Below are 18083 nucleotides of genomic sequence, written 5' to 3' on the forward strand. Positions count from 1 at the left end.
TATTACAAGGATGCTGCTCCCTAAAGAGGAGACTTGTACTTATTTTTCAGGGGGACACGTAAGCAGCTGGATCTGACATTCAACTAGGAGTCTAGTGGACAGCTGGTCAAAAATCTTCCTCAGAAAAATACTAACCTTTGAAAAAAAGTTTGTATGGGAAGGTATGATTTCTGAGAAAAGGTTTTTTAGGTCCAAGATAGACTCTTCAGTCAAAACATTGCAGACAAGTGCAAAATATAACCACTGCACTAATGACTGTTTGGTTGCCACATTCATATACTTGTTGATTTGTCTCTATGAGAAAAATTCAACAGATCTCTAGTTTATTTAAAAGTGAACGGAAATACTTGTACTCTTGATGTGTTTTGTGGGATAAAAAAATCTGTTTTATTCAAAAGAAGGTGACCCTGCCATTAAGCTGCTGTATCACCTTGAAGAAACACTTTAGCTCAATATTTTTCAGACATACACTTAGCTCCTGACTTTGAGATAATCAAGTGATATATTTCTGTCACTTGTGGTTTAAACTTGATTTTGTCATTTTCAGTAGAGGCATAACCTCCTTCAGTGAAAATTCCAGGTATTTTAGATACCATTTAATAGTTAACTTTCAAGCAATTTCCAAGTCTTTCAAACAAAGAATACTTCTGTGCTAGCTTAATTTATAGAGCCATATATGTCCCATTTTAAGTGGATGTGATTAAGAAGAAACACTAGGCTTAGATTATTCTACTAAATGAGAAAAGTTTAAAGCCAATAAACTCTATCTAGGATTTTAGCTGGGAGATGAAATAAAAGGCACATTTGTTCCTGGTCACTGAATTTTTAACCTGGGTCTGTTGCTCCTGCTGTTAAGCTCCTATACATTCCTTACTAGCCCATAGTGCCATAGTGTCCAGCATTCCCAGATCTCAGTGCTTGGAATCAGAGGTGAACTGCAAAATAAAACCAGTTTTTTTTGAGAGCTAGTGTATAGAAAACATGAAATATTCTGACAGGAGGCAAGTGAAAAGGCTATTTTTTAAAAAGAGGTCTTCTACAGATCCTTAAAAATGTAGATTAGATGTATAAAAATTCCAACCTACTATTTAGGTCTGAGAATTCTGGCAGTATCTGAAAAAATGGGAAGATGCTGCTGAATCTGGTGGACAAATGACAGCTGTACATTGTTTAGCTCCTTAGTAAAGAAAAGGAGAAGTTGAGCCTTATGCTCTGAATCAGGTCTCTGTCTCAGGTGTGAGAATACTGTTCAAGTGCCCCAAAGTTTGCCTTTAATATACAACAAGCAGGAAAGAAAAAAACCCTGAGTTTCTAGCACAAAAACCCAAACCTATACTGTTTCTGTCCCTCCTGTGCCTTTTCAAGCTGATATTCTTCTTTTTTTAAAAAAAGTAGAGTATTTTTACTTGCCTTTTTGCAATACAGGAGCTCTAATATGACTTCATTGCTTCTCCTTTTAAGTCAAAATCCTGTGAGGGTAATTGGATATTTCCTTAAGGTGAAATAAACTAATCTGCCTTCAGTGGCTCATCATTCTGCTGATCAAGTTAAATGACACCATTGCAGAAAAGTATCATAATACACTTTTTCCCCCTGCCTAGTCCAGTGCTGCTTTTTTACACACAAATTCAAGCATTCCTTAGCAAATGTGTCTTGAGGTGAAGGATTAGTCCTCACTTAAAATCAGTAGCAGCTACCTTCCTGTGCATTTTTAAGTGGTAGATGTAGTTTTTATTTGATTCTTTTCTATTTTCTACTGCTTACAGGTCTCCTTTTTAAAGGAAAGGCCAAATCTACCCTCAGATTCAGCTTCTGTTGCTGTTTGTGTGTTAATTTAAGTAGGAACTGGCCTTGTTCACTTTGATTTGCTTTAATCATTAAGTCTTACTTCAGTTTGCTACTGTACAGGTAGAAAGATAAAAAGAATAGTAAAAGGCACCTTTAGTCATCTCCGTGATTGCTGTCCTGTGTGTTTTTCTGGTAAGAATGGTACATGTTGGGTACTGTGTTCTTCCAAAAGTGCTTCAAGAGAGACAGCTGGAGCCAGATTTCCTCAAGAACTTAAATTCAGGAACCTCTCCAACCGGTAGGTCACTAATGAAGGTTAGACAATCCTTGTCTCTGTTTAACTGAGCTCTGCATCTATGGACCTGCTTTTACTCCGTTTACAGTTGCAGTCAAAAATATAGATATATGTCCAAAAACTTTACTGAACAGCTGGGGTTTAGTCTGGAAGATCTGCTAACGGCTATTTTATCATTTCATTCTAGCATCTATTATTAAAATTCATTAACCACAGCTGTCAAAAAGAGCTAACTCAAAATCTTACTAGTTACAAAATAACCTGTCAGAATTAGATTCAATAAAAAATTCAGGTGCTTACAAATTAGGCGCTGTCAGAGTGAAGTTTTAAACAGCACATCCCTGGAATAAAATCAAAGGTCTAAAGTTAAGTACTCAGGTTTTTTTTTACTCAGCATGAAGATCAGAGACAGGTTTCTCTGAAGAATGAGCTGAGAAAGCTACATGGTGAGTCTGGAGCTACCTGCAGGCAATGAGGTGCTCCAAGCCTAGGGGTGAACTCCTAAGAAATCTCTGGAGCTCATCTGCAAAGCCAGGAGCACAGGCAGGCCAGGCAGCTTGGTCAGCTGGTGGCTACAAATGTCCAGTCCTCTCCTGAGGACAGCTGGCCCTTCAGCTCTCCCACAGGCCTGAGCTGAGATTGCTGCTGCCATTGAGAAGGTGACCAGCAGGGCAGTGGGTGGAGGTGACACTCTCCTTTTTGTCCTTTTGTCAATGGCACAGATGTGAGCATTGCTGTCCAGAGCATGAGACATACAGATTTCAGATTTCTTAGCTTTAGGTCAACAAACTACATATCCTTCCTCCTAGGTGACAATCTCACCTTCAGGATCAGTGATAGGGAAGATTCAGCTGTTGCAAAAACCCAAAAGTCAACACACATGGATCAAAGGAAGGGAGGAGTCTGACTCCACAGGCTGATCACAGCAGTTACTAAGCTGTCCTGAGGATCACCCCATGCTCCCTAGATAATTTCTGCTCTTTATCTAATTGGTACTTTAGCAGTAAGTTCAGAGTGATAAAAGCAGGAGTTGCAATCCAGTACTTCTGCTTTTGGGGGCTTCTTTAAAAGGTAGGATGCAATAATATTCCTTCTCATCCTTTCTCTGTGCAATCCTGAGTATTTTAAGGGGTTTTTTATGTGAAGGCTCTGGTTATCTGGGAAGGTAGATAAATACCTGCACATGCATTTAGACAGTCTCCTGTGACATGTAATTATTAATACCTGAAGGCTGTGGGAAGAGTTCATGTTTCCTGAGTAAGTCTATGTTACTGTGCAAATCATGGAAACCTCTAGCAACTATCCAACCACAGCTGAGAAGAAAAGCCCTCAGGAAGCTGTTTCATTTAACATTCTTCTGTATAAGGCATTTTAATGAATATACAGCTCTATTTTAATAAAAGATTTTATTAAGATAAATAATAATAATCCTTCACTATTCAAGCTCTCTTCATGCAAATGACCCAATAAGCCTGCACATGTATGCAAACCCTTTGAGAGGGTTTCCAGGATCAGGATACAAGCAATTTTATTGTGCCATCACAGAGTACAGTCAAGTTAGCTAAAATCAACACACTCAGAATAAAAGCAAAAATACTAATGTAAGTTAAATGATAGTAGAGAGTAAAACTTTATGTCCAGTCTCAGTTAGTTCTAAGAATTTAATAATTTTAGCTGTCATGTAAACAATAAAATCAGAGCATGAAGGAAACGCTAGAGTTCTAAGGCTACCAGAAGCAGAGAAAAAACATGCATAATGTTATGCATATTAGACAGTAATATTCCTCAAGCACAAATAAGACCTAACTGAAGCCATGCTTGGGATAACTGTCATGCTATCAAGTTACAGTAAAGAGCAGATCAGACTTATTCTTTCCTTCCCAATGAAATCAGTATAAACAAATCATATAATGTTTGGACACCAAACTCCTGAAACAAAGGAACCTAGAAAATCTCTTAAAACCACCCACAGACTCCCCATGCTGGTCTGTGATTATACAACTGGAGAAGATCATCCAAACTGTGATGTAAACCAATGTCAGTCTGCAAAGGATAGTACTACAGTGGTTCTAACAAAAAATAAAGCAAGTCCCTGGAAGAGCCATCAGTAAAAAATACTTTCATACTTGCCATCCATTTTCCCTGTAAATTAGGAAAACTTTTTTGAAGCTTAGAGAAAGAACTTAATCCCTACACTAAGGATAGAAGACCTAGACTCTTGTGTGTTTTTACTATACTGCAAAACACATTCAGCTGAACAAAAGTGAGCCTGGGACCAACCATAAAGGAAAATACTTCTTAATGGATCCCACAGATTTTTGTATTTCAACCTGCTCCTTTATGAAAATCTTTTTGTCCTCCTCATTTGCTTGTGGATACATTCACCTTCATTTTTAGAAATACATATGCAAAACAGGATATTTTTTCCCCCTGCAGACTACTCATCAAGAGAGACAATCCAGTGCTGAAAACCTTTCCATTCTATCAGTAAAATACAGTGTTTCTGTAGATTGCATTCCTACCTCAGAACTGTAGTTTTGCTTCTTGCCTGTCATCTGGAAGCAAACTGTTCTAGAACTGAGAACAACATGTGCCTGTCTGGAAGAGATGTGAAAGGGTCCAGCTCTCTTTCTGTAGACATGGCCTAGAAGTGTAAACTTTTGTGCACCCTTAGGATCCCAAGATCCTGGACACACAATGCTAAGGATCCTAATGTAGTGGACTAACCCAGCTGCCCTGAAGGTCTGTGACATATCCATTTTTTGCCCTGTTTCTACTCAATTTAGATTCTACAGGGCTAAAAAAATGTTTTACTGAAATAAGGAGGTAATGATACAGTGCAAGCTCATTTTCAAATATTCTGGCATTCTTTCTTTCCAGCTATGCCACAGAGGAATTTAATATTCAAATGTATTTAGTAAAGAAACTCACTTCATTAGAATCAGCCACCCCTGCAAGTTGGTTGATAGTTTATATTTCCCTAACATTAATTTCATTCTTGTTTCTAAGCCACAATTGACTGAACTGTAACTTGGTATCAACAATGGGCATTAATCATACAAAAGAAAACAAAAGAAGCAGTAATGAACTGACAACATTTGTTAGTCTTCTCTAGTGAGGGTGCAACAATTAGCAATACAGTGAATATCAATCATTCAAATGCTGCAAAAAATGTCTGTATAAAGAGAAGAAATGAGAAACGGTAGCTGACAAAAATAATCTTGGAGAGAAAAAAATATAATAATTATTATACTTAACAGACTGTGAAAGAACACTTCATTAATAAGATGGCAAAATATTTTGTACTAGGATTAATAAATGCTCATTCCTAAGAAAATATATTTTGCAGAATTTACACAAAGTTTGTTCTTTCATATAGTCATATATATATTCTTATATATTGCTAAACTTCAATCTTATTTACAATATCATGCCTGACTAAAAGCTGCTCTACTGGCATCAGTGTTACCAGCAGCTTCTCACTGAGCTATCAACACACTTGTACATGAAGAGTGTTTTTGATGAAACATAAGAAAAAAGATTCTATCTGTTCTTCATGATCACTAGCTCTCTTGTGTTTTAACTACTGCAATGATTCCATCAAAGTTCATAATATATGAAGAATTAAAATAAAATAATTTCCTCCAATATTTTACATGATTCTCCATATGCAATTTTAACTTACAATGTTTATAACTAAATATAAATTATTATGAATTCTAAAGACAAAATACAAAAGTCAAAAAGTTTATTTTTTGAGTTACATGTTCAATCAAATATAACTCTCACCCTTCACTGGAGTAGGGACAGGAAGAAGTCTTCTATAAATTTCAGAATCATTTGCTGATATTTTCTAGATCAGAGTTACAAGTTTACAACATACACTGAATATTTTAATAAACAACATGCTTACTTGGCTAATAATTTCTAAAAAGAGCAAACCCCTCCTTATAACAGCTGCAGTGGCCCAGATGTCACAAAAGCAGAATGTCTTTGCTATGCAGGGGAGGGGCAGGCCATCCCTTTGCACAGGCACGTGGAGGTCCCAGCCAGCACAGGCACATCCATGCCTGATGGGGTAAACATGGAATGAATTTGTTTGCTTCTGTACACATGGCAAAGGAGCTTCAGACCTGGAAAACAGCAGTTCCAGCCCCATGAATCAGTTTCCCTGCTCTGTTACAGTGCAACTGCCCAGTTTTTCTGGTTTGGCAACAGAATCAAGATTTAGCCTTGAAAAATTGACTCAGTAGAGAATATGATGTGCATGTGCTAAGTAACAACTTACTGAGTAGTCAGAGCTGCTTGATTCTGATGAACAGCAATGTTTGGCAGGCAAAGTTGCTACCCATGCTGTTTGCTTTGTGCAAAGGTAACATATTCTATTGTGGTCTCTTCAAAGTTCTTAATACACCGTTAGACTAAAAGGGCAGGCAACAAAACCTCTGATTTCTCCTGGAAAACAGCAAAGCTTCTTCCTTGTAAAGCATTGTGGAAGGTTTTACTTGGTACTGCTAGAAACTCTAGCCCGCTGCTTTCCCTGGGAAGGAGCAGCACAGAGCTTCCAGTGTCCTCCCAAGCTTTGTAGTCTCTCTGTCCCTAATTCATGTTTTTTATCAGTTCCCTCAGCAGCAAAACATCAGTCATTGGGCCCATTTCACTGCTGTGCTGCTTCAACCTGCAGGTTGCTTTGGCTGACAGGGTGGATCCTGTCCCTGGGCATTCAAAGAGCTAAACATAGTGTCTAAGAGGAATGGAAGAAGCAGGTTTCTGCCTCTAACATCCTACAATTGGAAAAGGGTAAGCAGAGCGTGAGGAGAAGCTTGAGATCAGACAGAATCTGTGATCCTCATCATGCAAATGAAGGACTTAGACATGCAGTTTTCTGTTTGGAGAATGCTACCAGTAAAGAGTAACTTGACAGCTGCGCTCTCATAATAGCCAGTTTGGATTCCTCTATACTCTTCAGTCATTGTTTTATTACTTTACATTTAGATGTAGAAAATTCCATGCACCTGCACTATGCAGCATTAAACCCCATTTCTACTAAATCTGCCAACAGAGAAGCCAGTTCAGCCAATGGATTTATTTGATGTGGTCACTCACTACAAAGTGGGTTGAAAGCACAAACCTCTCTCAAGCCCACCCTTGTGGAAACAACTGCAGCTTTTTACTGATGTGGGCAGGACCCAAGCGAGTAAGGAAAATTTGCAGCACACTTGAAAAATAAGTTATTTTTGAAACAAAGAAACAAAGTTTCTTTGTTCAGCTTTAACACGTTTCTTGACTTGTATTACCCACTTCTCCCTTTCCCATTCCCAAGGAAGTTTCCATTAATCATCCCTCTAATGGAAACACTTGTGTCTGATCACTGAGCAGTGGACACAGGCATAGTCTGTGGGCATGCACTGAACAAGAAGCCCAAGGGAAGCCTAGCTGAAAAGTTTGGGAAAGCAAGGATGCCTTTTTAAAATAAACTTTGGAGAGGTCAGCGGGACAGCAAGGGGTCAGCACCAGGCAGCCATTGGGTGGATGGCACAGGAGAAAGACAACAACACTTGTCATTAATTATATCTGTTGGAATGCTACACATTTTCCCCCCCAAGTGGTAGTACTCCAGACATCCAAGCACAATCTCTCCCATGTCCCACTTGACCCCAGGCAGGGCACATGCCAAGAAGCTTTCATACACTAGAAGCCAAGAAGTAGCTAATACAAGTGGAGCTTTAAGAATTTAAATTGTCCCTCCACTTCAAAACATTTTTTCCCTTTAGTTCCAGGCTATCCTCACGACTGTCTCCTTTACCAGTGAAACACATATTCTCTTAGAGCTAAATATGGCTAGATTTCTGTGCCCAGGCTCAAGCTAACAAAACTCTTAACTTTCATTGGAGAGGAATAACTGCAGGGAACTGGATTGTTCAGAAGAACTCTACTCCTAAAATCGATCCTGCAAGATTCTTGTACAATGTACCATTTACCCAGGTCTGCAGGTATCTGATCTACAGAGGTGCTGTCTCCTATAAACACTTTTTGCAAAATGTCTGCAAATGCCAGAATGAGTCACTACTGCTGGTGCTTTTGCAAAACTTTGAACCATACCTATTTATAAAGCTAAAGTTTCATAAGCAGCAGTATCTTTTATTTTCATAAAAACCCCAATAAACTGTTGGTTGCATAAGAAATGGCAAGCTAGTAATTGATGGATTAACCCTGAATTCACCAAACACATATTCAAAGTTCATTGTTCTGTGCAGGAAGAGACAGAAAGAGTCTAGGTATCCCTAGAGTACGAATTATCTTCTCCTAAATAAACAGATGGGAGGAATGAGCCTTTGGAAATGTTTCTCTCTGTACTTCCACTACAGAAAAACTCGTAAAATTAACCCAACCTAGAAGCATTGTAGGCATCTGAAAGGTATGCAAGATGCTTTAGTGATGATAGTTTATGAGGAAGCTTTGAGTATTATAACTCCAGCACAGTAGTTATAAATCATAGTAGTTGTAAATCACAGCAGTTATAAAATATGGAATTAAATTACCTATCCATGTGGTGAAAAAAATTCTGCTCATTTCTGCAGAGTGGCCAGAGATGTCTTAAAATCAGCTTGTGAGGTTCTTTGATGTATGTGAAACAAAGAACCAGAATTGGGGCAGGGGAGAGTTGGGAGACCTTGTACGCAGCAGAGCCCTGTTTTGTGCTAATGGAACTGGACAGAGATAACAGCTCTAGCAAGATCAATCTGGATACACTAAGCCTTGCTAATGGATTCTGATTATTACGGGAGGAAGAAAAGTCTGGGGCAGACTTCACTACAGGCTACACTATTCTGTGGCTTAAGGACAAACTCCCCTACGATACAAGCAAACTCCCTACCTCAAATCCTTATTTTGGGATTGCAGTAGAAAATAGTTTATCTTTTAGTAGAGAGCAAGGAGACTTTTAGAAAGAGAGAACTCTTCCATCAGATAAAAAGCCAGACTGTTGTCTGTGTTTTTACTTGAATGATGTATCCAACAGGAAGTATTTAAGCTGTGTTATTGCCAGTTCAAGCTTCAGGATGGGCTTTGAACCCACAGCTTTGGAGCCCAAGTTCAATCACCAAAGTTTTTTGAGAGCCCTCCTGTAACTTTTTCTCTGTAGTTTTCAAGCTTTCATCGAGTCATAAAACATGGGAAAAAATAGGCTCACTCTACCAACAGAAAAATATCGTGTAAGGAAATATATGCTGTGGTAAGTATCCCCAGGAAGGTATTAATCATTTTTTTTACTAAAAGAAGGAAAAATCACCCAATGCTCAATAAGTAGTAGCAATGTAAAAGTAACTTGTTAGACAGATAAAGAACGCCAGAGTGAATGACAGTATTTGTCTTTTGGAAGTCCGTTCTTCAATCCTGCAAGAATTGTGGGATTTAGCATTGAACAAGAGAGGTAAGAATAGGACCTAAGTTACATATAAGAATTTAAAAACCAACTTGTCCTGCTTTTCCCCCAGAAAACAGTAAATGAGCTAAATAATTAGCCTGGTTTTGTTGATTTAAACCATTTGCAAAACTGCATTTCTGAGTTGTGTTTGCATTAAGCAGAGCCAGATGCCAGGCTTCCTCTCTGTTTTGAGAAATTCATCATAGCTAGAAACTGCAGGAGATAGAGAGACAGGCCCAAAACACCATGTAAGCACAGTGAATTCACCACTCAAAACCCGAAACAGAAGTGGAAAAGACACTGAATCATCAATTCCAAAAAGAAGCACTTTTCACTCAGGTGAAATCCTCAGATTTCACCTGAGACCTCACTCTAAAAGCAAGTTGGCACCACACCCCAGTATGCTTCCTTCAGTTTAGCTCCATGCTCTCTCTCACAAGGTGCACTGATTTTCCTGGCCTGTGCAACTTGATCTACTGGTGAAAGTTACAGGTTTGTGAGATTTCTGTGCTCTTCTGTGGTTATAAAGCGTATAGATTCATTAATTCATAAAGCCAGGAGGGAACCTGGGTTGGTCTAGTCTGTCCTCTTATGATACTGCCAACCTTGAGTGTGTGCCACAGCAACAGGATAGGTCCTGTTAGGGACATTTAGAAGTTTTCATGGGTAAGCATTTTTCTGTTCAGAACAGAAAAATGTTCTGATTGTCATCTGAATTTGCATACATTCTGATTTTTTCTAGCGGTTTTAATTATGTCCTTCTAAGGTAGATTAAAGAGTCCCTTAGGAAAAACCAAATTTTTTCCTAAGTATTTTTCCTTAAAGAATCAAGCCAGCTCCCAGTTTTTTCCTTTAGACATTACACCAAATGAGCTTCTAAGTCTCTCACCAGAAAGCATTTTCCCCACTTCCTCAAGAAAATCCTTTTTTGTGGCTGTTTTCTAAACTTGCTTCAGTGTTTCCATATCCCTTCAAAAATGCTGACATCAGGACTAGAGTAATTCCTTCAGCATCAGCTTGACCAATGCCATATACAAGGATATATCTTGCAACTCATAATTATTATTGCTTTTTACATTCATGTTCAAGTGCTCAATGGGATTTCTTACTCAATTGCCCATCCTATATGACCCCTGATCAGCTAATTAAAAGCCAGACTTCTCTGTGCTGACAGTATGGCTTTGATCCCCTGTTCCTTGATGAATAAGTGTGCAGTTAGCTGAGTCAGAATGCACTTTGTGGAGTCAGCAAGGCTTATTGCATTGTATTCTAGAACTTATTACCATTTAACACTCTGCTGGCCTTCATGCAATCAGCAAACATTACCAAGAGATGATTTCATGCTTACTTCCAGACCACTGATGAACATACTGCCTATAATGTTGAAATGTTGATTTCTGTACAGTGTTCTCTGTGGAGAAAGAGCAACAAAGTCTTGTGTACTAGAAGAGATTTCTCAAGGTAACTCAGGAAATGCTGTATATATAATAAAATGATGGGCCATTTTTTCTGCCTAGTCTCTAGTTTTTGAGTAATTTAATGGTAGCATTGAAATGAAGATATTTATATGTAGACAGTGCAGGCCAAGCTATCCAGCTTCTGTGTAGATTTGGTACATGGACTCCATTTTGATCCTGGTATGATGCCTTAAGTTTTAGTTTTCATAGTTTTTAGATTCTGTGCTGCCTTGCTGTGTAGCTCTGAGCTTCATATTAAGTGTCAGTAAGTTCTCTTCACAGAGTAGGTAGACAAAACAGTCCTTTTCCAGCTTGAGACCAAGGACAACCTATTTAAATTTCAGGCCCAAAAAAGTATAAACTACAGTGGACTGAAGAGAAAAAACAAGAAGGATGGGACTTCATAACCTGAAGCTGTAATTGGACAATTAACCCCAATATGCAAAGGGACCCAAACTTATAAAAATGTGAAACCTTGTGACCGTTTGTCCATTTTGTGACCATTTTGGGTCCATCTTGGGTGTAGCCCAGGCCAGGCTCTTGTATTGCCCCAGGTGTATCCTTTAAGGCCTTTTAATAAATACCTACTTTATTCTCTTAGCTCTGTATAGCCCTGTTCCAGGTCAGCCTCTCAAGGCATCAGTACATGCCATGCCCAAAATCCATGGCCTTCTCATAATTCCTTGTCAGATTAAGTTTAAGAAATACATGTGAGATCAAAGTCTTGAAATATGTGTCCATGTCAACAGAGTTAAAAAATGAGAAATGAAAAAGGAACGAATACTTAGCCCACACTTTTGTTATTTTGTGAGAATGAAGTTGATTATTGACAGCAATATCAAAGTTAAAGCTGGGAGCTTTCAGGGCTATACACCTTGTTAGTCCAGAATACCATGTTCTGCTGAACTGACATATTTGCATGCATCCAATATTAGCAGTGCATTTAATATGACTGGTATCTAAGCCTCATCCAGCTTCTCACTCCCTCTCCTCACAGTAGGATGGGGGAGAGAATTGGAGCAGCAAAAGTGAAAAAACCCTCATGAGTTGATAAAGACCATTTAATAAGTGAAGGAAAAGGAGGTAGAACCACGTGATGTAAAGGCAATCACTCACCACCTCACACCAGCAGACTGATGCTCTGCCACTTTCCAAGTGATGGTTATCTTGGAAGGACTCTCCCCCTACTTTATTGCTGAACATAATGTTATACAGCATGGAATATCTCCTTGGCCAGGCAGGGTCAGCTGTCCCAGCTGTGTGCTCTCCCAAACTCCTGCCCAATCCAAACTGCTTGCACTGAGGTAGATTGTGATAGAAAAGGCCTTGACTCTATGCAAGCACCATTGAGCTGTGGCTAAACAGTGGCATGTTACCACCACTGGTTTTGTCACAAATTATAGCTGTAGCCTCACACAGGATGCTAGGAAGAAAGTTAACTCCATCCCAGCCAGACCCAGTATACTGCTGGACAACAAAGGACAATTACAGGCGCTGAATTCAGATTACAAAAGCAAGTGGTCAGGTTGTTTACAGCTCTGCTCTAGCCCAGGTAGATGCTTACTTTATTTGGGTATACAGTATATAAAGTTGAAAACAACTTTATATCTTAAATTCAAAAGCCTGAGACTGTAGATTCTTATAACTAACAAAGCTATGAATGCCCACCTCCTTTAAACAATACTGTATTTCTTTCATGAAAATAAAAGCTATACATATTATATAAATGATAGAACACTTTCCACACAGGACAAAGGCTGTTTTTAAGGTGAGCTCTGCTTCACTGAATTTGTACTGCCTTTTCTAAATATAGATATTTACACAAATCTCATTTGTCTTTATCACCTTGCAGTCTTAAGCTTCATTCTCTGCCTGCTTCAGTATTTGAAAATCAATTATTTCAAAGTATTAATGTTATGAAGAGTTGGTTGCACAGTTTACACTAAAAGAGATTGTTCAAAACATTCAAATTGCTTGCAATTATTTAAAGTGGCCTCACTTAGATGCAAAAACAATTACTACGCTTATATATTACTCTTTTGTTAGCTTACCAGCTCATTTTAATTTTCAAAACTCATATACTTATATACTACTCAGTGTGTAGTAGCAGTCTGCACTGTCTCAATGACAGGATATTAAATACCCTGCACTCTGTTTCCATTTAGTGTAGCAAGGAATCTAGGTCTGCTGCATCCAGAAATGGAATTAAGTTATCACAGAATATTGATTTCAACACTGAGAAATGATGTGTCTTTGATGAAAAATTTAAATTTGAAATAAAGTAAAAACAGGATAGAATGTTATCTGTTAATTTCAAAGAGTATTAGAAATATCAGACAAAATTAAGAACTGAAAATTCAGGTTTCTGCATCATCCTCACTCAACTCTGATGTTATTACTTGCCAAAATAACTTGGGTTTGTTCCCATAGCTTAGCTAAAAGTTTATTTGTTGATATATGATCTCACAAAAATCTTTCTCTGAGTTGGGATGGGAAAACAGCTTAGACATCTAGCCCTTCCTCTGGAAAGATTTTGTAAAGGCTCCATTGCTTTGGTCAGACTTTTGTGTCTGGGCTCATAATCTGAGAAGAGCAAAGCCATGAATCCCTCACAGTTATTATTTTATATAAAGTGACCTGTTCTCAGGCTGTTATTTCAACCAGGGAGGTTGGCAAGAGAGATGAGGGTAATACCTACCTATAGTATAATAGGCTCTTCCCACTAAGCTCCTGAAAGCTGAAACACTGTGAATTTTCTATCTTGTACATATCCAATTAAAGAAGAAAAAAGAATCAGATTATCCCTGAATTTAAGTGATACTGGGATCCCATTACAAGCAGAAACTTTTTTACCTTCCACTGCCTGAAGCATTTTCTTAAATTATTTCTTGCAGAGTTCAGATTGTTGAGCAATGGGGTTTGAAGTTTGGAGGAGGAAGATTTGGACACAATGGAATTATCTGAGATGTGAACACAGGCCAGGAGAACAACCACAGACTTTCAGCCCTCTTCAGGAGCAGACCCAGCATATTTCACTCACCTTGGTGAGTCCTCCCTGGCCTACCTAAAGGGATGATATCCCAGGAAAGTCAGGGTGCAGAGAAGGCAAGAGGGAAGGCTGCTGGGCACCTGCTTCTTGTCCCTGTATGAGGCTAAGAGACAGACAGAGTACCAGCCTCAGGAACTCAAAAGTGATTTTCTAAATAGTGAACCCAAATATTTTTTCCAGTAGTTACATCAAATGGATGAGAAAATTGGAGAAAGTAGGTAGGAAGACATTTTATTAATCTGAATGTACAGATTAAGAACTCCATTATTCTGAAGGTTGTTCTTTTTTAGACCTGCCAGAAACAGGATATTGTGAATCTAAGGTTTCCACACATGGAAGAAACATCAAATCACATTACAAATATAGAGGAAAAGGAGCTCTGGTTTATGAAAAACCATATTAAATTATCATTATTAGTTATCAACAGCATCCATCCTCAGTGAAAAAATTCTAATTTCTACTGTGTAATGCTTGGAGGAAGTACACAGGATGATTTTGGAAAGTGGATTTGTTTTCTTCCATTTAATATTAAATCTGGTTTTCTTTTTTTTTCCCATGAGGAAAGAAACACACTTTTTTATCTTTTCTTGATATATTTTTTTCTCTCTAGTTCTGATGAAACTTCACTACTTCTGATGAAGGAGGAAGTGGAGATGCCAACATTTGATGCTGATTCAGAGGCACCCACCACATGCTATAAAAACTGCTGCCTGAAAGGGATTATGTGTTCCTTGAACTATTATACGCTTAAGGAGATATGAATAAACTTCCAAATTCCAAAATGATTGAAAAAATAGAAATACTCCCACAGAAAAGGAAAAAAAAAAAAGAGAGAGAGAACCAAAAAGGAACTAGAAGAAATGGAATCAATTCATGACAAATTTTGCCAACACATTTCATATGAATAAGATGTCAGATGTCCTGGAGTTATTTCTACAACAAGTCTACAAACAAGAACTGTCAGTACAGGAAAAAATGGGTTGCATCTGCTTATTCTTTAGTTCTAGAATATTTACAAACCTGTAGAAAAGAATAATCCAAAAAGCCTTTCTTGTTCAGTAGATGATACAATGAAGAATCAGAAGACTAGTTTGTTCTGCTACAATTTTGAGTAACATTGGGGCTAAGTCATGCTAGACACTGCACAGACCATACCTAAGTCCTTTGACCTCAACCTCTAGATTCTACACGAGAGAGTGAAAAGTATCTAAAAAGGGACCAATTTTTAAGAGCTTTCTTAGTCAGACATTGTCTCTTACATAGGCATGATGATCACTTTTCACTGAGGCTATTTTCATCATCATTACTCTCAATCAACTTTTTAAAATATATTAAATAGTTTCAAGTCACCATGCTGTTTTTGGTAAGTGTAAATTATTACCTACTTCTTGGTCTGAAAGTTCAGATAGGAGAAAAAGCTACACCTTTAATTTCACTAGTCCTTGGCATTTATCAGAGGATTTTTTTAATCAGCAAAGAATCATAGTGGGCTGAAAATCTGAATGCAACAATCCAGGAATTACTGAACGAAGCTATTTCATAATATATTGTAGTTCAGTTTCAGTATAACCCAAGCTTTATTGCATTCTTTTCTTTTCTTTAGAAGCAAATTTGCCTTAGGCATACTATTTTTGACAGTCTAGAATACATCCTCATAAACCTAAATTCATATGGTAAGCTCTTATTCTTAAATCCAATCTTATCCTTATTTTGGGAGAAAAACTAAAGATAAGGATCAGTTTCTACACTTGCCCTTAGCTGCTTCAGAAAAAGGAATGCAAACTGACAAAGCGTCTTTATTTCTACTTATTATTCCAATTACTTATCTGCCGTTTGGATCATGATTGCTTCTATTTATACTGGGAGCCTACACATTGCACTATTTCTGCATGACTGCTTGTCAAACAAACACCTCAGACAACGATAAACAGCTCCCTTTGATAATTAGAAATTCAGAATTTTTCAGGGGAAACAAGTGAATAATTTTTAAATAGAAGGTGACTGAGCTGCGAATTGGAGCTGTATGCCTCAAATTTAGTAACTGAGACAGCTAGAAGTAAAAAAAAAAGTCCTAAAATAAAGATCAGAGCTCACAGTACATAAAGCAAACTTTTAGTAATAAAACATATTTACACACATGAAATATTCAAAGTTTGTAACATGCTATGTAGCATGTGGCTGCACTCTGTAGACATACATGAAAAATAGTTCAGCTGATCCCATTCTGACTAAAAAGTTGTTCCAAATTAGCATTAAATGAATGGGGTTTTTTATTAAGAGAGTATAAAAAATTATATATAGGTAGCTGTGCCTCTGTTTTGAAAAGCCATAAGAAATAGGATTAATATGTAATACCAGTTTTCCTTTACTAAAAAGTCATTATTTTAGGTCTTGTTATAAAGACTTTACACATGGCACAGACAAAAAAACAAAACCTGAACCATATTGTATGTTAGGAAACGATGTAATTAAGTCAAAGTGACAGTCATGTTTCTATCTGAAAATTAGGGCAGCTAATGGGGAGCATTGACACAAACTGGCTTAGCCTTCTAAGAACCTGAGGTGCCAGTGACATGCCCTATGGGTCTGGCTCTCAGGACACTCTCCATGACAAATTTTCTCCTTCACACACTGTGGAGCAAAGTAGCACTAAAGAATTACTTGAGAGAAAGTCTGTCAGCCCCTATAAATTTGGGCAGAAAGGCACAGACGATTTTGAGGGAGCAGTAGTTGATTTCCTTCCAAGGAAGTTAACATAATGCAGTCCACTTGTTAAGAGCCTGCTGTGGCAAGGTGTTGAGAGCTCTCTGGTTCAATGGGCCGTAGTCAGCGTGGGATGCTGAGCACATTTCAAGTCGCTCCCTGAATCATGCAGGCATCCAATATGCTCACAACTGTTCTAGCAGTCACCCTAAAGATTTGCACATAACCCACGGACACAAAAAAAAAGGTTGAAGCATATGGCAAGATTTTAAATTTCTCTGAAAGACATCAGAGAACTTTACATGCAATCACAAAATATTACACATTCAAATGCTTCAAAGCTGTTTGTAAAAGATCAGTCATACTGTGGGATTGATTCTTCTGTTATTCTTCTTTTGCTTCAGTAAGCCCCTACTGAGAATTTGTGAGTGCATTGGCTTGGCAGGTTTTTATGCACTAGTATTTATTGAAAGATACCAGCAAACACAGAGCTGCAGTCAGACAGATGCCAGCATAACTTCTTTAGATGCTACGGCAGGTTTATGTATAGAAATCCAAACTTTTGCAGGTTCACATTTGTCTTGTCATCTACCCAGGATGTTTGCTCCAGCTGAGAAGTTTCAGAGGGGTGCATGTTCCCAGATAGGTGATATCTGCAAAATGCTGCTCTTGCTCTGAGTCCCTTGCTCCCCCATTCATCTTGTGTAACCTACAAATGCTGAATATGCTATCTAATCCTAGAAGGTCCTTCTAAAACTAACTTACTGCCAGTTTTGGCCAGACAGCTGCTTTATCTTCCCCTGTATTCAGGGCTCAGAGTCGCACCCCCTTTCACTGACAAGAAGCGAGTTGCCTTACCCTGCTAATCTTTGAGACTGTCACAACAATTCAGTATTCCAAATGTAAATGTCCCTTACACTTTAGATAAAGGAAAACGTTTGCTAAATCTTTACCACAGCCGTGGTTATAGTGGTATTTTTTGGTGCCAATATTTGCTTAAGAGGTTCCTCGCTCCTTCTCTCTCCACCCCTCCATCACCATTCCAGCCCTTGTGTTGCCCCATTAATTACGCTGCTACAACTGTCTTTCAGGACATGCCAATGACCAGTATACAAATAATTTGGCAGGAAAATGAAATCATGTCTAATGCTGGTCAGTTTTCCCACCTCATTCTTCCTACAGGCCTGAAGAGTGGCACCAAGAGAAGGGGTGGTGTGTCAGGCATACACATCAGTTTCACCACTAACAGATGGTCTGTGCAGCCATGCCCAATGAACGACATTAGAAACATGATTCACTGGGAAAGTTAATTCAGTTATACAGCTGACTCACCACAGGTTTATTGTGGAATAGTGCAATTATGCT

The 18083-nt window shown here is 38.3% G+C and overlaps 1 protein-coding gene and 1 long non-coding RNA gene across 8 annotated transcripts in view; one reads left to right on the forward strand and one right to left on the reverse strand.

The window, feature by feature from the left end:
• The window catches only part of STAU2 (staufen double-stranded RNA binding protein 2), a 169196-nt gene that overhangs the window by 13195 nt on the left and 137918 nt on the right, over positions 1 to 18083 (reverse strand). The gene's annotated exons all lie outside the window — the stretch shown is intronic.
• LOC135280967 (uncharacterized) lies at positions 12174 to 14986 on the forward strand. The gene is made up of 3 exons (XR_010347768.1): positions 12174 to 12518; positions 13861 to 14010; positions 14626 to 14986. It is a non-coding gene; the product is annotated as an uncharacterized LOC135280967 (long non-coding RNA).

Source organism: Passer domesticus, chromosome 1, assembly GCF_036417665.1.
Source record: "Passer domesticus isolate bPasDom1 chromosome 1, bPasDom1.hap1, whole genome shotgun sequence".
Lineage (NCBI taxonomy): Eukaryota > Metazoa > Chordata > Aves > Passeriformes > Passeridae > Passer > Passer domesticus.